Raw genomic sequence first — 15,911 nt, forward strand, 5'->3', positions numbered from 1 at the left:
GGTATTATGCAAATCAAAATAAATAAGAGGGAGACAGGCAAATATGGTATGATCTCACTCATAAATAGAAGATAAAACCAACAAACAAACACATAGAGACAGAGAGTGGATTGGTGGTTACCAGAGGGGAAAGGGGGAGGGCGGAGGGCGAAAGGGGTGATTAGGCTCACGTGTGAGGTGATGGATTGTGATTAGTCTTTGGGTGGTGAATGTGATGTAATCTACACAGAAATCGAGATATAATGATGTATACCCAAAATTTGTACAATGTTATAAACCAATGTTACCGCAATTAAAAAAAAAAAAGAATCTTGCCCTTAATTTGTGTAACATATAAATCCTTCCAGTTTTACAAGGTAATATTTGTGGAGCAAATGTTGCAGAACTTTAAGAATGTTATTTAGTCTCTCTGATTTTGGTGTCTCTATCTGTAAAATGGGGATAACGTGCTGCAATGAGAGGCCTTGGAGATACAAAGACGTACCAAAGCTAAATTATTGTACCCAAATTTCTTGAGTGTTTGACTATTTCATATTCTTGAAAAAAATAAAATAAAATTTATCAGAATATGTATAAGGTATCCTTTCATCAATTTTTCCTGGTAAATAAGGAAAAAAATTAAATCACATTCAAGTATTTCTTATTTCAGAATACTTCTATTGTATTTTCACTGTTGACTTTTTCCATTTGTTTTATTTTCTCATTCAGAAATATAAGGGGTTTTTTTCTTTTCTCTTCTCTTTCTCTCTCTCTCGCTCCTTTTTTTTTTTTTTTTTTTGCTGAAGAAGATATGCCCTGAGCTAACATCTGCTGCCAATCTTCTTCTTTTTGTATGTGAGTCGCCACCACAGCATGGTCACTGACAGACGAGTGGTATAGGTCCATGCCCGAGAACAGAACCCAGGCCGCTGAAGTAGAGCATGCCAAGCTTAACCTCTAGGCCAACACGGCTGGCCCCAAAATGCAATTTTTTCTTATATTATATCACTAAATTCAGTCCTCTCTATCCATAATAATCTCTCTTATCATTTTCCTTCTATCAGATTCCATTTCTTTTTTTTTAGAGATTTTATTTTTCCTTTTTCCCCAAAGCCCCCTGGTACATAGTTGTGTATTTTTGGTTGTGGGTCCTTCTAGTTGTGCTATGTGGGATGCCGCCTCAGAGTAGCCTGATGAGTGGTGCCATGTCTGTGCCCAGGATCCAAACTGGTGAAACCCTGGGCCGCCGAAGCAGAGCGCGGGAACTTAACCACTCAGCCACGGGCTAGCCCCTCAGATTCTATTTCATTTCAGATCTATCAAGTTTATTTATTACATCTCTGCTTTAATTTTATGTGACATTTATTCTGTTCTTTAGTGTTTTGTGCAGATTTCAATTCTGCTATTAAATTTTTAGTTTCCTACTAAAAATTATAATATTTTCTCATCTCCCCTAGCTTCCTTTTCTATTTCCATCTTTTATATTAAACGAATAGTTCCTTGCTTTTTTCATAAAGTCTGATTCATTGAATATTTTTACCAGCTCAATGCAAAAAGTTTTTCAAATGTATTTCGATTTTCCTCTAGTAAATCTTTTTCAAGTATACATTTTTTCCACATCTTCTACATTGCATTTCTTTCAAAGTTGAAGAGTGTTTCCATAGACATCAGTTTGCTGGGGTATTTTTTCCTCTGTTGACTCATCCTAGAAAAGAGTGTGATTTATCCAGGCCAGATGTTGGCCATAAACAGGACAGAGGGTTCTTAGAACCGTTCACTGACCACCTGGTTGCTATTAGATCCCAGGCAAGAAGCTTCAACTAGAGGCTGGTTGATAAAATTTCACTTCCCCGGTTGAGAGAGCGTGGGGCCTTTGAAGGGCAGCAGTCTCTCCGGGCACATTTCTGTTTTCAGTGAAGCTATAGCTCTAACTCTAGTTTCCAGCTTCTTTGCTGTCCAGCCTTGTCTGTCAAGTAAGAGGTGTGCCTCCACCGGCCCCCCTTTCTGGTTATGACACCAGCGAGGACAAAGAGGGGCTGATCACCCTGCTGGGTTTTACAGTGGAACCATGACCTCCGTCACAGCTTCTTTTAAATGCAGTGGCAAAAACATATGTCTATCCTTGGTTCTATGACCTCGCCTTTTCCTTCTATTTGAGGAGATTTTTCTTCAACCACAGAGAAATAAATTACATTGCCATTAAAAAGTTTAGATAACATTATAAAATTTTAAAGAAGATGAAATTTATGATTTTTCTCCACATATTTTGTATAATCCGTATTTACCCTCTTGTTTAAATTTAAGTAATCTATGGGGAAAAACTAGATTTCCTAGAAATTTTATTACCACAATTTGAATGTTTGAGTACCAACAGAGAGTTCATGTATGAGAGACCCATGACAATTTGCCTTTGGCTCCTGAGGCACACAGTTCACTCAATAACCTTGGCCTTTCCTGGATCTGTTTGCCCCGATCCTGTCCTCGCTTGCCTCTGTAGCATGGGGAGAATGTGGCTGTAGGGATGGGCAGACCGAGTCCTGCCAGCTGCACTTCCAGGCTCCTTGTCTGCTGGCTGCCGGCTGGTTCCGACACAGATTGGTAAATGTGAGTCATTGGAAAGTGGAGGAAAGGGAGAGGCAGCCAGCGTATTCCTTCCTCTGGGCCACACGGGGCATTCCCAATACATTTTCACTCGCTCTCCAACTCCCAGCTCCAACTGATAGGTTCATTATGACCCCATCTTATCACAGGTGACCCTGTGCTCTGGGCTTTAAAAAACTGTCTCAATTCTTTGTCCCTCCAGCCTAGAGATGGTGGCTTCCTGTGGTTGTTAACTTCTGAGTTGCCTTGCCAACCTGACGACTTCTGAACTCTTTTATTTTCAATGTAACCAATTACCTACATTAAATTCCTTCTGTTTCAAATACACTGTATTTTCCAATTAATACCCTGACTGATACCCAAGATATTACATTAATACATATAGCTATCTCAAATTTATATACATTATAATTTGATCCACTTTAGTGCTATGTTCTCAGTGGGCCTTTAATTCTCTTGAAGGTGGGATTATAATATGAAAATAAATGCATATTTAACTTCCTTTCTCAGATTCTTTCTCAAAACAAAAAAAAGTTGTTTTACCTATACAGAAATTTAAATTTTAAAGAGGTATCTAACAGCAGTTACAAGGCCAAATAATGCTTTTGTAACTTTTGCTTTTTATGGAGTCGTTTTCATATAAAGTACAATTTTCTTTCTATCTCCTTGTATTCAACTGTGTATTAAAACTAAATGACTAAGGGGCTGGTCCCGTGGCCGAGTGGTTAAGTTCGCGCGCTCCGCTGCAGGCGGCCCAGTGTTTCGATGGTTTGAATCCTGGGCGCGGACGTGGCACTGCTCATCAAACCACGCTGAGGCAGCGTCCCACATGCCACAACTAAAAGGACCCACAACAAAGAATATACAACTATGTACCATGGGGCCTTAGCGAGAAAAAGGAAAAAAATAAAATCTTAAAAAAAAAAAAAAACTAAATGACTAAGCATCCATAACTGATTTAATTATAGAATCTTAGGTGCCAATTATATGCCAAGTAACTAACAGTTAGGTTCTAATATTTGAAATCATTTTTAAATATGAAATCGTATAATGATATTTATTTCCTGAGCAGCAAAATATTTGCATATGATATAATATGCAAAAATTCCATTTTTTAATAAAACTGAAATATCCCCAATTGAAAAAGTGCCAGATTTTATCTCTATGTTAAGCAAGGGTATCAATTCCTGTTTTGTAGTTGGATAATGATTAGTTATATACCTTAAGCTTTGTATTTTACAAAAATCATGTGCTCTAGTTAAACAGAAATAGCAATTCATAGTCAATAAAACCCAGTAAGAAATTTCCCTGAGAGTCACTTAAAAACTGCAGCAAAGCCAATGGGTCTCGCCTTGTAACTACAGAATGGCCCATTTACACAGCTTCTGCTAATGCAGTAAGACTTTCAATGGGCCAAAGTCTTCTGAGTTTTTGCCAACAGACTTGGAAATTTCCTGTAATTACTACATCTGGGTATTTTTCTGGAATGATGTATGTGAAAAGGATTAGAAAAGTTTATGGGTAAATTGATATGATAATTGCTACAGCTTTGTTACAATTTATCATTTTATTACAGTTTATGAGTTCAGCTGCTGACGGCTTTGGTTATTTTCTTGGTACTGGGCTGGAAATATTTCCGTGATATGCCTTCTGCTCCTACCAACACACACGCTCCTCCAGGGAAATCATCCACTCTGTACCCTCGTGTCTTTTTCTTTAGCTGGAGCTCTGTAGACGGAACAAATAGAAACCCTGACACAGGGAGAAAATAAGGTACATACTTTGCTTGATCCACGTTTTTACTTGTACAGAAGCATAGAGTTTGTGTAGATAATTAACACCAGGAGATTCCCAACAGTTTTATTTACTCACTGCCCTATTGCATTTCTTGGTACACTATTCTGTGATATCAACCTTATCCTCCTTGTAATCCACCTAAGCACTCTTCAGAAAGTAGTCAACTCCAAGTTAGCCCAATTTCACTCCCATGCTGAGCGTTAAATGTGCTTCCTTATATAGTAAAACAGGTAATTATAAAACATTTTAACAGAAAAATCGCAAAGAAGTAACTAGAAGTAACAAGCAAACCACTGTGATCACAGTTTCTACAAAGCAGGAGATGGGAGTAGCATGTGAGTACGGATGGAAACGTGAGGGTCAGTGTTAAGGACTCTAAAAGCATGAAAGAGCGAAGGCAGAAGGAGTAGTGGGTACAGGGCAGATCCCCTGGACCGATTACTAAGTTACTACCTTTCAGCTCCAAGCCCACCTTTCTCCTCTGTGTTTGGATTTTGAAGCTGAGATTGCAACCCACATTTCTGCTTTGCCAGCTGGATATATGTTAGACTCCACCAATAGGAGGCGCTAGAGGAAAGTGGGAGCCTGGAGGAGGGAGAAAGGACTTATGTCTCCCTCATTTCTTCCTGTGGACCTCCTGGCTTCCTCTTGCTTCTGTATCATCCTAGTAATTCCTTTTTATGCTAAAATGGGCAGTTCTTTCCCATAGAAAGTAGTGAATCTAAGTTTCAGTTTTTTCCAAACTTGCAGAACAAGCTTCATCACGCTCCACTTCTCAGAGGCACTAGCGCCAGCTGGCTGGTGTTCCCTCTTCCAAGGCGTGGTTCCTAGCCCCCTGGGGCCCTCCTTTAAGTTTCTAAGTTTTAGTAATTCCAATCTCTTCCGTAAGGGTGGTAGCTGTTTCTTGCAGTTGCAACCTCCGTCAGAGCTCATAGTTCTCATTTTACCCTTTCAATTATTTAGCTAATCACTTTATGCCTCATTAACAGTTCATGCGAAATTTTCTCTGTTTAAATATGTAATGTCATTTCTGTTTCCCCACTGGACCTGGCTAATCCTGCTCTCAAAGAGGCAACTGGGTTATGAATTGTTCTTTAGACATTTGTAAAACCCACCCTACCAAGATGAGAAGGTGAAAAGAAGGAGCCAGCATGCTGGCAGTGGAAAAAGCAGGGAAGATAACAGTTGCCATAGTAAAACACGAGGAATGTTTTTTTCTGAAAAATGCATTGTAATTAGGAAGCAGGTCAGTGAAGGTCAAAGAATTAAAATGAATATAAACTTGAGGGGAGTTGATAGCGCGGTAGTTCTGGCTTCTACTGCATCAGCGCTCACCTCACCTCCTATCTCACCTGTGCTCCAACCCTACTGACTATGAATTTCAGAAAGATATGCAGATACCACGAGTATAGGACTTCATGAGATATTTAGCATTAATAATGGGGCATAGTGAAACTATTAATTATGTATCTCTTTATTAGGTTTATTTCTATAACTCAGCTAATATTCTTTTTATGGAGGATGAGTAAGACTGCCTTTTCCGTTAATATGTTAATATCAACGGAAATTCTGGGAGTATAAACCACATGAAGTTAGCCTTCACCAAATTAGTCATCATGAAATATAATTAATAAGTGTGGCTGATTCAGAATCTAACGATGGAGATTTATGCATTGGTCCATTTTTTATGTCCAGTAGAACACATATAGAATAAAGAGCTTAATGAAGAAATCAAAGAACTGAAAGAAAATGTAGGTGAGCATATGTATTATTGGGAATGGAAAGGACTTTTGAGACAAAATGATTAGGTCAGAGAACAGTAAATGGAAATTTTATAGATTTAACCCCATTAAAATCTGAAACATCAGTACCTCAAAAATGACCACACATGAAAAGTAAAACACAAACTAAAAATATTAATGACACAAACCTTAGTATATTTCATAAATAAGCAATCACAAATCACTGTAAAACGATGAATGCACTAATAGAAAAAAAGGAAATGGTGGTTAATAGGTAATCTATAAAAAGAAATACAACTGGCCAGGAAATATATCTAATAAAAAATGCGTTAAATGAGATAATACTTTCCATGTATCAAACTAACAAAGAGTTTAAGGAAATGGGCACCTCACGCGCTACGGTAGAGTTGAGGGAGAGGATGTTGTTTCATCAAACAACTTGACAAGAGATGTTTTTTTAGCTTTAAAGTATTCATATCTTTTAACCTAGTAATTCTTTTCCTACAAATTAGTCCAACAGAAATGATCAGAAAATGGGCAAAAATCTATCTACTCTATAAAATATTCATCTCTGCATTGTTTACAGTTCCAAAACAACTCAAATATCTGTATCAGAGGATTAACTAATTATATTGTTATAATATTATGAAAGATTAGAATATTAAAATGTAATATTTATTGACATTGGAAAAAAGTCAATATTTTATTTGTTAAAAAAAAACGAACATAATGCCCTATGATGCTATTATTCGACTGCCTGTACTCTGTCAACATTCATATTTCTACTGAAAGAAAATATGCCAAAATGATCAAGGGTATTTCTGAGTGGTGGGAAGATTGGTGATTTTGAAAATTTGTGCTTTTCTATGTTTTCCAGGGTTCTATTTTTGGCCGATTTTTTCCATTCTCCTTGCCTTCCCAAAGCTGTCCAAACATGGTACTAAAATTATTATGTCCCTCAGTTTTCTCAGTTCCTTCCCAGATTGAGTATTTTTGCTGCTGTTAATCATTTGCTTTTTAGGTTTTCACAAAGTTAGGGAGGAGAAGTGAATAAAGGAAACTATAAATTAAAATATTTCACAAAATTAAACAGAACATCTTTCATTTTTATGTAGCATTAGGGAGTGTCTACAAATTACCTCACCCCTGATAATTTTCTATTTCCTCTCTCTGAATTAAACACTAATTCTAAACTCTAGTTCTTTTTTCTATTAAAATAATTAAGGGAATAATGTGTATTATTTGGAGAAGAATTGTCCCCTCATTACATAAAGTTATGTATGTCATATTAACAGTTTCCCAAATATACAGGTGTTTACTTTGAGAATGGAATTATTCCTTTATCATTTTCTTTAGGATAGAATTTTTAAAACATTGGAATTAAAAGTACCCAAGCATTTTTTTGAAACTGGATGAAGAAAATTCTTAAAGATATTTCTCTCTAACCTCAGCAGCCTGCTTTAAAGGAAAAAAAGTAATAAATATTTGAACGTCCTATGTGATAGCCAACTTGAAATATGGACATTGTAGTCAATAATATAAGACAAGCATTTTTAGCCACAGCATTTCCTAAGCATGTTAAACAGAGTCAGGCAGTTTCTCATAAGAATCTACAATATCAGGACGTTATTTAACCAGAATGGAAAAACACTCCTCTCATTCCACACTGTTGAAACAGAGTTACCACTGTTTAAAATGAAAAAAAAAAAAAATTATTGAAGATGAATGGAAAGCCTTATCAAGTTAGTTTCATGCTTTTTCACCATAAATTCCTTTTAGTCCTTTGGGATTTATATATAAGGCATGCTAGTAAATTATATTAGAAAATGGTTACACCATTGAACAGTTACTGAGGGCCTCATTAAACTTAATAGAGGGTAGTTGAAAGATTTGCTGGTGTAAATGCCACTTTCTAAACTATAAGGGAAGGATGATTTGGTCGGTTATGTTTGAGGTGGTTTTAATCTAACAGAAGAATTAATACAAGAAATAACTAGTAACTTTTAAAGGGTCACAATAAAAATGTATACGCAAAGCTTTCTTTTATTTGATGGTGGGATTGGAAAGAGTAATTAGAGAATGACAATATAATAACAAGAAATAAAAATATTGACAACTACTTTTCATTGCATAAAAATAGTGAAACATGCATGCTCAAAAATAAAGTGTCCTTGAAAATGGACCTTTGTAATTGCCAATTCACTTATTGTATTTTCTTTTCAGTAAAAAGTACATTTGTGGAGGGAAAAAATGGAGCTAACAATTTTTAAACAAAAGCTCATTGTATTGATAAATTCAATTTCACACTTACTCTTATAAAATCAAATATTTTATATCAAATTAAATTGCAGTTTATATCTGTACAGGCACATCTTTTCTGTCATTCTTTTGCTATCATACAGTATTGGCATACCATATTTACCCTATATGACATATGTATAGATATCATGTGGATTTTACCTGGTCTATCAAGCAAAATCAAGTTTTTCCAGAATGAAGCACGACTTTTCTTCCAATTCCCATGCTTTTCTTCATAGGGGAATAATTAACAACCTTTACAAGTGAAGAAATTTACAGTCCTTAGATGCTATTAACTTGAAATCCTCCAGGAGGGTGACTGTGTAATGGAGCCTAGAGCTTCACAGAAGCACACACGGCCATTCCTAGTACATGGTTAATGAACCATTTGCTTTAGCATTTTCTAAAATTACTCTAAAACCAGTTCTTTTTCTACAGTGTGAAAAACACTAAGCTAGGACTTAGAAACTTTGTTGTGATTTCTTTTGCTCTGAGTTTCTGGTCAAGACCTTGGAGAATATACCTTTCTAGAATATTCTCAGTGTGACAGCTCCAGTGTGGGAAGGATGGACGAACTGAGCTTTCAGAGCCTGAACACAATGACTCCACTCCCTTTAATGCTGGGCCCAACAAGCAACGAGGTTCTACACAGAGGGAGAGATTATGCTCCTCCACAAACATTACTTCCATATTTTTATCTTGAATATGAAATAACTGGTCTTGGAAACTTCTTCATTGTCTCTGTTTACGGAATGAGGCAGAAAATGGAAACCTCTTTAACAAAAAAGCCTCCTTAAGACTGTTCTTTAAAGAGTGCTATTAACTTAATTTTTCCTCACTCTTGCAGCAGAATTGCTGCCCTATTAGTCAGAGAAGACCCTGTCAGGTCATCTCCCTGCTTAAGAATAAATGCTTTCAGTGTGACTGAACCTACACTCTACATTAAGAATTATATATAATTTACTATCTCTGTTTATATATAAAGTAACTGTAAAGAATATACAAAATTCAATTCTGATATCAGGATGTCGCCTCTCCTGACTTAGGACCCAAGGCATTTTTAAGTTTTGACTGTTCTGAACTGATCTGTTTCTTTTTCTGCACGTCTGACAACACTGCTTCCCCATTCAGCTAGTGCTGAAAAACATGTTTCTTGTTCTAAATTCCTTAATCAGACAATTTAATGAGTCCGTTGTGTCTATGGTCTGACTGTGGTTGATATTTTTACACTATTTCAGCATTCAACAGCCAAAGATCTTGAGAAACGAGTGTTAAAATACTTGCTATAAAAAAGAATCCATCCCCAACAGTAATGGAAGCTGAAAATAGATGAAATATTAGATTAAAAAAATGAACACAGCTATATTTATTCCGCTACAGTAAGTAATGTTTACGGTCCCCACCCATCACCTGGAACAGCATCCAAAAGTTTTACAGAAGTGAATTACTTCATGTCCAACACCACTGGTTTACATTGTACTCTGACCTACTATAAATTTCAAGAAAGCGTCTTTGTAACTATAAAATACATTTGCTATTTCTATTTATCTCTACCCCACCTCAACCCTTCTACTTTTTTAGGAGCATGGACCATAATAATAACCAGTGGCTCTTTTATTTACTGGCTTTTCACATATTTAAAGACAATAGGTGATGGATGTGAAAGCATTGGACAAGTACAGAGAGGCAGATAAAACTCTGAATTATAATGTTAGAGTGGTCCAGAGGTCCAGAGAAGGAATTTTAGAGGATTGGTGGGAACGTGTTGAAAAAAAGAAAGAGTCAGTGACTAGTAGCTGAGAGGGACCTTAGAGAAGACTAATTTCAATATTAAATTTATTTGTGGCATTATCAAGTAATTTATATATATATTTTGAATTTTTATTTTTAAAAGAAAGAGTCAGTGACTAGTAGCTGAGAGGGACCTTAGAGAAGACTAATTTCAATATTAAATTTATTTGTGGCATTATTCAAATAATTTATATATTTATTTTGTCTACCTGACCTGAAAAAGACCCACGTTAAAAATCTCCTGCTTTATTTGCTTGTCACTTCTCCCCCTCCCTTACTTTTTTGTACTTCTGATAGTTTTTGCTTTACATATTTTGGAACTATTACTTGAAACATAAATGTTTGTAATCTCTATATTTTAACTGTAGATTGGATATTTTCAAATATATACAATGCTCTTTGACATTTTAAGTTACTTTTTGCCCTGAATTCTTATATTATCTGTTACTAGTATTGCTGTCCCTGATTTCTTTGTGCTTTCAATGACTGGGCATATTAGCAATATTCATTTTAACCTTCTTTTTAGTTCAACATTTCATTAAGTGTGTCTCCTAAACAGTTTGTTGTCGAATTATTTTGTACTTTATTTCTTTTAATAAGATCTTGAACCGAATCGTATTTATTGCAAAAATTTTGAGGGTGGTTATCTATGATTTTATTTTACGTTTCCTTGGCTTTTGTGCATGTGTGTGTAAGGAAGATTGACTCTGAGCTAACATCTGTTGCCAATCTTCCTCTATTTTATGTGGGATGCTGCCACAACATAGCTTGATGAGTGGTACTAGGTCCGCGCTCAGGATCCAAACCTGTGATCCCCAGGCTGCTGGAGCAGAGAGCACAAACTTAACCACTACGCAACTAGGCCAGCCCCTGCTTGGCACTTTTTATGTTTCTTTAATTTTTGTTTTTATCTTCATGTATTGAGCATGGTTTCTTAACTCATGCTTTTTCTCTAATGATTCAGATGTGCTATATCTTGTTTTTAACTCTATTAATTATTTTCATGTCTTTTTAAATGTGAATACGCATTTCTCTAACATTAACAATAAAGAAGCAGTGACTACCGACTCCCTCATTTTAAGATAAAAACTTTATTCTACCCCTAGTTGTATAGGGGTGCATAGGGGAGGCCTCATACTTCTTTTTGTTGTGGTTTTTGTTGGAATAATCCAGGAACTTGGTTCCAGATTCTATTATTACTTTACACTGTTTACCTTTACTTGTATGAACTATTTGGTGGCTGCATTATTTTGCAATAATATTATCAACCTTCAGACAATAACTTTGTTTTACTGGTCTCATTATCTCATTGTCGGTTTCTTTTATCACGCTACACCTTCCCCAATCTTGAGCTCTTTTTTAAAATTTATTTCTCAGTAGGCATAATTTTTCAAGGTTTTCCTTTTCTTTCTCTCGTTTCCAGAGAGACTATGAGAGTGATGTTCTTTCTCATTTCATGCATTCCTAAGAATGTCTTTCAATTGCCCGCATGCATGAATGATAGATAACCTTCAAATAATATCTTTCCCTCAAAACTTTGGAGAGATTTTTTTCCAAGGAATAGCATTCCAGACTGATACTAATTAATTCTTTCTTGTACAGGCGATCTTTTTACTGTCTGAGTGATACAAGATTTTCCTCTGCATTTTTTACTGTCTGTCTCTCCAGCCTGCCTATACACATGTCTCCCACATATCTTCTGCCCTACTGCCTCTCTTTGGCCGCCATGTTATTCCATACACCAGAAATGTATTCTCCCCATTGAATCATGACTAGTTTTCAAAACATAGTTTATTGTTTCCAATAAGCCTTCTCCTACTGCTTTAGCCTGTATTAAAGTTTACTTGAGTCTGATTCTTCTTTATGCTGATTGTTACTTGTGTGACTTTGAGCACATTGCTTAACCTCTCTGTGCTGCTGTTTCCTCATATGTAAAATGGGTATAATATATGCATTTTGGGATTGTTTGAAAGATTAGTTGAGATAATGGAAGCAAGGTGTCTTATTTACTAAAGTGAACTCTGTGATCATCTTCTTATAAGGGAAAATTATATGATAATCATTATTGCTAACACTATCCATTGTAATAATAATGTCTGGCTATTAAATGGAAATAGAATTAAGCAACTGTAACAAAGACTTGTTGATTTAATAAAATTTAACCTAGTAACATTACCAAAGTAATATTAATGTAGGAGTTTGGCTAGGTTGAAGTAATAGCTAAAATACTTAGTGCTATGTGGTATAACGGTGTTTTGTTTTGTTTTATTCCAATAAGAGTCTAACCATTGTGCCAAATAATATGCAATGACAACACTCGGGAACAAGTGTGAACACATATGAATGATGTAAACAGTATGATATTTGAGCCTAAGAAGGGAGGTCATAGCTGCAAGGATGCCTCATCTTCCTGCTCATGCATCACCAGCAGAGAGGGACGCTTCGTGTTTCCACACTAGAACACAACGTGTCTACACTGCTTCTCTCCTGGCAAAATGCCACCAGACAAATCTGTTTGCTATTTCAAAACGATATGGATATCTTCCCAGAATTGATTTCAGAGAAGAGAATTGAGCATATCCTCAGGTTTTAAAAGATCATTTTCTCCAGTTGGTCATGACCAGATTTTAAGGATACTGTTATAAAAGTCTGTGGGGGAGAAAATTTTCTCTGAGAAATCTCAGTTTAAAATTACTTCATCTAAAAGAAATCCCACTGCCATATGTTTGTTTGGCCTAGATTTCATTCAATAAGGCTTTCCTCCTTGTACATTCTTCAGAAAGAAACAAAATTAAGAGCAGTGTGGGTGCCAGCCTTTAAATGCCTATGTCCTGTGTCAATTTTTAATCAGATCTTGTCAGTAACATTTAACGGACTCTTGCTTTATTACTTTAAAACTATAGAGAGAGCAACGTGATTAGAATTTAAAAGCGCAAGGGATTCTTAGTTCTTGCTTTTCTTTCTGTAAAAATATTGCCTTCTTCCTTCCTTGCAGAAATTCAAAGTTCCTTTCATGCTCACAATCCAAGTTTGCTTATTTAAAATGCATATGGTGTCTTCTCCCTTCTTGCTTTAATGTTACCTTTGATGATGTGTTTACTTCCTATAGCCTTGGGAGGATTAAGCATTGCTGTGAAAGACAAGATATTTAATAAAGTAATATGTGTGACACCATAGTTCTTGACCCATAGTGTACATTCAACACTGAATGAATATGGAAGAGAGGGGCGGGGCTATATAATACTAAAGCGTTGGGTGAATGAATCGATGCTAAATTGACACTTCTACTTGAAACTAAATGGTGATGGACAAATTTGTGTGTGCGTGATTTAAAACAACTATTGTTTTATTATTTCTCATGGTGTCTGTGGGCTGGAATTTGGAAGGGGTTCAGCTAGGTGGTTGTGGCTCAGGGTGTCTCTTGGGGTTGCAGTAAGTTGGTGTGTAGAGCTAAACTCTGGAGCTAGAAAAATGGGAGCCCCACGCAGCTGGGGGCTGCCCATCTTCTTGCAGTCTTGTGGCATCCATGTGGTTTCTCCTTTTGGGCACATTTAGGCTTCCTCACAGCTGAGGAATAGATAAATAGTTAACAGCTGAGTTTTCAGAGATAAATTAACATTACTATAACTAATATAATTGCTTAAAACATAATTACTGTAAAATATGTTTATTAAAGAACTTTGAAAATTGGTACAGCATTGGCATTGAAAATAATGTTTATGAAATCCAATTGCTGTTACTGCTGGGCTGAAGTTTACAAATAAAGCATCGTATTTGTTTGGATGTAAGTTTTAGAATGAGAGGCTGTATGACTTATCATGGCCATAACGATTATGTAATAAAACTAAATCCTATCATTTCTCCTGAGCCAAATAGTTAGTCACTGACAGAGTCAGAACTAGAACTTGGGTCTTTTGCCTTCTGATCCGGTGCCCTCCTCCACAACCCTGGTCGAGCCTACCAGTGAGAGGTCCTCTCAGTGTCTCCAGGGCAACTAAGCTCCCTGCATGGTCCTGTGGCATGTTCTAGCCTCACTCCCCTGATGCTGAAGTTCAAGTGTGTGAGGTATCAAGTCAAAGATACCAATCAACACAGAAAGCTGTTCAACAAGAAGTGAATTGAAATTGTAGTAATGAATCATATTTTAGATCTACATATTTCAATGTGATAGGCAAAGCTGTAAATTATTAAGTATCAGACTACATGCTGGACTATTTCAAGTGTTTTGCATCAATGCACTCCTTTGCTGCTCACAACAAACCATAGAGTAGATACTCTTATGACCCCATTTTACAGATGTGAAAACTGGAACAGATGATATGATTAATTTGTCCAAGGTCACATAGCTATAAAGCAGTAGAATTAGGGTATGAATGCAAGAAAGTCTGCACAGGAGTATGTACACATTCTTAACTACTCTTGCAAATTCCCAATACTTAATCCATATTGGTGAATCAATGTGTCAAATAGATATTGGAGTTGGGGACATCATTGTGTGACATAATCCTTAATTTTTCCTTTCTCTCTGAAGCACACTTATGCTGCCTGGTCCCCGTGAAGGGCCAGGACTTTTCTTGGACTCTTCCATTCTCCTTACACAACCCCAGGCCATAAATACTGAGAACTTTCACCAAAGAATTATCAACTAGAAAGTTTTGGCTGACAATGATAATCCACCATCTTGATATAACATCCGATCAGCTGTCAAGAGTCAGGGTCCTTCTGGTTTTAAGATTCCCTTTTATTATTAATAAGATCAGAAGCAGCTTCCCTGGGATGTTCTTTTACATGCTCATAAAGGCCTGCACGCTTTTTAAATTTTCTACTTCATTTCTCATCAGGATAGTTTGCCCTTATAAAATTGAAATGTTCATAATTAGAAGCTGCCATACCTCGATACACTGAGATATCCCACAGGCATTCTGAAGTTGCATAAATGACTCTGGCACATGGTTTGTGGAGTACTGTAAGGACGTCTCCTGAATATTTCTATAAAACTCTCCTGGATTCTTTGGTGTGCAGGGGATTCAACCTAACAGAGTCGTGTTCCATGTACACTATTCAATGCCGACGTTTAAACACAGAGTGAAATAATCTGGCATTTTGTTAACTAAGAGAACCCAAAACATAATGTGTACTTTTACTCTTCAGAACCCAGGTACCAAAAGCTGGCCTTTCAACTGGGTTAATTATTATCTCTAAACCCACCGAAAAGACAAATGCAGAGGCATGATTTATTTAACGACCCATTCATATGCTATACTAATGCCAAAATACCAATGATTTTCTTCGGGATTGTCTCTTTAGTCTCTGTTCTAAACACTCTTAGTTGAAAAGCATCTTCCTGTGTTCTTTAACAAGGATTGAGCAGAAAGCCAGTTATTACCTGCTATCCTCGATGGAATTCTGTCTAATTGCATTTTGAAATTAACTACTAATGAAATGTGCAAATATACGGAGAGCCCTGGAAACAGAAGAAAAATTAAAAGTGGGAGGATTTCTCTAAAGGAATGAAGAAAATACGAAAAGTAAGTGCACGCCAGAGGATTATATAAATAAAATATCACATAGTACAATATGAAACAAGTGGTTTATGACCAAATTGAATAATATTCAATGGAATTTAGACCATTGCAAAATAGGAAATGCTTTTTTTACAGAGGATTTTTTCTTACTCTTTCACTGTTCCTTCATTTATAAAGC

This window comes from Equus przewalskii, chromosome 2 (assembly GCF_037783145.1).
Source record: "Equus przewalskii isolate Varuska chromosome 2, EquPr2, whole genome shotgun sequence".
NCBI lineage: Eukaryota > Metazoa > Chordata > Mammalia > Perissodactyla > Equidae > Equus > Equus przewalskii.